The sequence below is a fragment of the Hibiscus syriacus genome, unplaced genomic scaffold, assembly GCF_006381635.1.
Source record: "Hibiscus syriacus cultivar Baekdansim isolate YM2019G1 unplaced genomic scaffold, ASM638163v2 tig00111689_pilon, whole genome shotgun sequence".
NCBI lineage: Eukaryota > Viridiplantae > Streptophyta > Magnoliopsida > Malvales > Malvaceae > Hibiscus > Hibiscus syriacus.
Genome location: NW_024063154.1, coordinates 522885 through 528160, shown reverse-complemented (window position 1 = coordinate 528160; position 5276 = coordinate 522885). Strand labels below are relative to the sequence as shown.

Genomic DNA, 5276 nt, shown 5'->3' with positions numbered 1-5276 from the left:
TACAGTAATCGCGATAGGGTTTTTTATGTGTGTTTGGGGTTTTGGAGTAAGGAAGCATTTGGGACCGATTGCAGGTAGAAATAGATATTCAAGGAAAAATATAAATGTCGATACTTTTATTAAATATTATAGGTAGAAAATGATATTATAGGTTGTATAAATGTGCCGACACATTTTGGTGTGGCCATTCAAATTCTTTTGAAGAAAACCGTTTTACCACAAGAGTAGTTATCTATCTTTGTATATTGAATAAAGTGTATGTAACGAAATAATTTGATTTGCGTAAACTAATATATGAAGGAAAAATTGAGTCAATGGGTTGGAAAATTGTTGGTGGAGCAGATGACTTTGAAATTGAGGCCGAGACTCGAAAGCAACCAAAGGGTGGATATATGTACTTCTAGTAAGTATCAATGTCCTTTTGTTATTATTGTTGAAATGGTAATTGGATTAAAGTATCGATAAACTTTAAATTGATTACAAATTTTAAATGTTAACAGTATGACCGAATGCAGTATGATTACGAAATAATTTTAAAGTATCGATAAACTTTAAATTGATTACAAATTCTAAATAATATTTTATAAAATATCAAAACAATCAAATAATTTTTTGTGTAAATGAAATTATTAAATTAATATTGTAGGTGGAAAACATGAAACACTGTTAAAAAAATTGAAACATAAATTACATAACTTTTAAAAAAAAGTATCGATCTTTTTTATAAAAAGTATGGACACTTTCAATATAATAGGTAAACATATGATGTAATAGGTAACGCTTATATAATGTAATAGGTATCATTTGTATAATGTAATAGGTAGTGGTTATATTGTAAAGTGTCTATCCTTTTTATAAAAGTGTCCATACTTTTTTCACTGTGGAAAACATTAATTTAAGGTTATCTTTTGAGTGAGTTTTAAGATATTAATTTAGTAATTATAGGCGTCTAATGATTTATTTTTTTCGTTATATATTATTATTAAATTAAAAATTCTAAATATTATTTTACAAAATATCAAAACAATCAAATAATTTTTTGTGCAAATGAAATTATTAAATTAATATTGTAGGTGGAAAACATGAAACACTATTAAAAAAATTGAAACATAAATTACATAACTTTAAAAGAAGTATCGATCCTTTTTATAAAAAGTATGGACACTTTCAATATAATATAATGTAATAGGTAAATTTGCAATGCTCACTGTGGAAAACATTAATTTAAGGTTATCTTTGAGTGAGTTTTAAGATATTAATTTAGTAATTATAGGCGTCTAATGATTATTTTTTACGTTACGATATATATTATTATTAAATTAAAAATTCTAAATAATATTTATAAAATATCAAAACATCAAATAATTTTTTGTGCAAATGAAATTATTAAATTAATATTGTAGGTGGAAAACATGAAACACTATTAAAAAAAATTGAAACAAAATTACATAACTTTAAAAGAAATATCGATCATTTTTATAAAAGTATGGACACTTTCAATATAATATAATGTAATAGGAAAATTTACAATGCTATCGGTATAAATATACCGGTTTACTTATAAAATAGGTAAATATAAGCGCTACCTATTACATTATATAAGCGCTACCTAGTATGTTATTGTACTTTATAATATTTCCGGTTAAATAATATAACATAACCGGTCTAAATTTTAACCGGTCACTTGTTTAACCGGTCACGCCGTATATTAACCGTTTTTTAGGCGCCGCACCGCATAACTACCCTAGGCTCAAGTATTGTAACAGAAAGGTAAACCTGATGACATCAATTAGGCAATTCTGGTGTTTTAGTTGAACCGAATATTCTCAAGTATTCGTGATTCATCAATTATATTTCATAACAATGTTGATACTTCATAGTTTTCATCTAAAGACCGATGTCTCGGATCTGAGATTTTATTGGCCGGGCCATTGAGTACTGTTGATATTTATAATTATACGTGGATCTCTTTGTATGATTTATCCATAGCTGGTTTATGTGATATCAGTTAAAGGCCTAAAATGGAAAATCTTTCTAATTAAGTCTTATTATTTGCTACTGTCTAGATTCTTCAAAGCAAAATCAATGGCACACAAAGAGTCAAAACCTAGGTGATTTCTTTATGTCGCGACCCAGGCTTTGGCACCATTACTGCAGTCTCAAGTTGAACTTGCGCACACGGATATGGTTTTGTGTCTTTAAGTTTCTCGATTAGTGGCGATCATCAAAACACGGGTTTGCAATTAAAACACAAACAAAATTTAATATTTCTGTCAATTTCCCCTTGTTTTATTAACAAATAAAAAACAAAATGGGCAATTCTAGTTTCTTTGGTGTTTGGTGAAAGTGAAGTTTATTATTTTTAGATTAATACAATAATATTTGTATATTAAAATAATTTAATTAAGATTAAAAATTAAATATACGAAGGAATAAGTTGTACATTTTTCAGATTAATATCTAAACTTTGTTTTTAGTTTACATTGATATCTGAACTTGCCTATTTTTTTCTACATTAGTACTTACCTTTTTTTTATTGATATTTTTCTTGTAAGATTGTTAAAAGGGATAATGTGATATTTTAAGATTGTGTCACATTATCATTTAAAAATTAAAAATTAAAATTGGTATACAAACGTTAGATACAAATATATTAAAAAACGAATTAAGGTATTAATATGGATTAAAATGTTACTTATTCATACTTTTAATTATAAGTCCGGGTAATTATAAGGTAGAGTTATTATTCAGATTTTTTCTTAACATATTTTCTTGCATGTACACAATATAGACGCAACAGCTCGAATTATTTTTTTTAAAAGAACAAAATTATCCTTTATCACTGAAATTATTTAATGGTTTAAGTTTGTATTACTATTTTAATAAGGATAAATTAACTATATTTTAATTATTTTAATTTCCGATGACATAAGAAATGATCAAAGAAATGTCAGATTAATGTTATATTACATTTAAACTAATTTGACAAATAAAAATAAAAGTTCAAAGATTAAATGAGACACAATAACTTGGAGATTAAAATGACTAAACACATAAAGTTAAGAGCAAAATAGGTAATTGTGCATATTTTGTATGGTGAATGCGATGGTGACGCAGCCTAAATTGGAGGGTGGTGTAAATTTCGTCTCATCTCCCTCCAACAACTCCAAAGAAGAAGATTCTCCAATGCTCTTTTCTTTTTTATTCGCATTTTAATTTCCCTATTACCTATTCTTTTCCTCTATAAATTGCCTCATCAACACTTTCAAAAATCCCCTTCTCCTTCTGCTTTCTTCCCCCTCTAGAACTTAGCCTGTTTCTGCTCTCTTCTTCCTTTGAGCTAAACTTCTGCTGGCTCTTTTCGCCCCTGTTTTCCCTTGGTTTCCTCTCTTCTTTTCATATCCTCTTGGGACGTATTTTCCCTTCTATCGGGGGATTTTGGTCGTTAAACTCTAGATTCCAGACTCCATACCCAGCTCACAAAGTCAAAACTCTGAAAAAAAAAACTCCTTATCTTACTGCAAGAAAGGAAGAAATATCTTGTTTTTTTTTTGCTGATATTTTCTACGAAAAAGAAGTTTATTTTTTTCCCATGCTGTAAGTCTTGATGCTGCATAAGTTGTTGTTGTTGTTGCTTGAGACTCATGTCTCCAGTTGTCAGTGAAATCCTCCGATCCGGGTTTATGATAAATTCTTCCCTCAGACGCAGGACCCATCTCGTTCAATCGTTCTCCGTTGTCTTCCTCTATTGGTTCTATGTTTTTCATGAATAAGCTTTTTGTAATTGCTTGATTTTCACTATATAATAACTATCTGTCTATATTAATTAGCTAGCGTCGGTTTCCTGTCGTCCCTGAGGTTATAGTATCCTGAAATATTAGTAATCTTTAATTTGGTGTAAATATATTAATATGGCTTCGTCCAGTGGAAACTCCAATTCCACGAGCTCCTCGCAGCTTCAGAACTCTGGCTCCGAAGTGGAGTTGAATCAGATGAACATGATGGATCAAAGAAAGAGAAAGAGAAAGGAATCGAACAGGGAATCAGCAAGAAGATCCCGGATGAGAAAACAGCAGCACTTGGATGAATTAATGGCCCAAGTGACTCAGCTAAGCCAAGACAATAACCAAATCCTGACAAGCATCAACTTCACCACCCCACTACATCAACATTCAGTCTGAGAACTCGGTTCTGAGGGCTCAGATGATGGAACTGAGTCAAAGACTCGACTCTCTGAACCAAATCCTGACTTCTCTCAACACCCCCACGGCCATAAGCAGCAACGCGTTGGTGTATGAAACCGATCAGTGCTTTGAATCAAGTGGTGACCACGGTTTCAACAACCTTTTCAATCTGCCTTATCTTAACCAAGCCATCATGGCCTCTCCAGACATCTTTCAGTACTACTGATCCATAATCATCCTCGTATATCATTACTTATAACTGGAAGAAACAAATTGGGTCAAAATCTAGGGATGCCTTTGCATTCTATATGCTTGGTGGGTGTGTTTTTTTTTTCATTTTGAAAAAGAGGGGGTATTATTATTATTTGCCCCTTTCTTTTATCGTTATTATCAATGAGCAAAATATTAGTGTTATTGGCAACTACCCGTAGGAAGGTGATGTAAAAGAGAGATTTGGCACTGAGCAAGTGAAGGCTGCTTGCTTGGGGACAAATTTATGGGCTTTGCCCCTTTCATTTGCCTGTAGATGGGGGATTTCAGGTATAAAATATGGTGTGAATGTATGTAATCTGGTCTCCCACTTTATATATTAGTTTCCTTCACTTGTCTGAGATCTTTTGTTTTCATCCAAATGTTATCTCTTCTAGTTTACAAGTGAATATAATTCCCTGGTGTTTTCTCTCTGCCTCTTAAGTAATTTCAAACAACCATAATTTCCACCTTGTATTTAATTTGAGTTTGGGCCAAAACATTAATACAATTCTTTATATATTAGTCAAAACAAAAATAGCGTTTGGTACACATTAAAACTACAAAATTTTACCTGAAAATTTTATATTAAATAGCAAACGTGTTTGAACCAATACCATATTAAATATTTCATTCGGAAAAACGAGGGCTATTATATATGAAAAATAATTTTTACATAATATGTATATGAAAAATATGCATCTTTTAACTTTAAAATCCCTCTTTATATTTTATAATTTGAAATCATATCTCACCCACCTCGATAATTTTCTAATAAAAATAGTTTGATTAACATAAAGAGAGCTAATGGTTCTCATAAAGGGTACAAGGAAAACAACAAGA

General features: G+C 30.4%; 1 pseudogene; it reads left to right on the top strand.

Annotated features, from left to right (window-relative positions):
* Positions 1 to 3271: 3271 nt before the first annotated feature.
* LOC120167494 lies at positions 3272 to 4791 on the top strand (annotated as a pseudogene).
* The last annotated feature ends 485 nt before the right edge of the window (positions 4792 to 5276 follow it).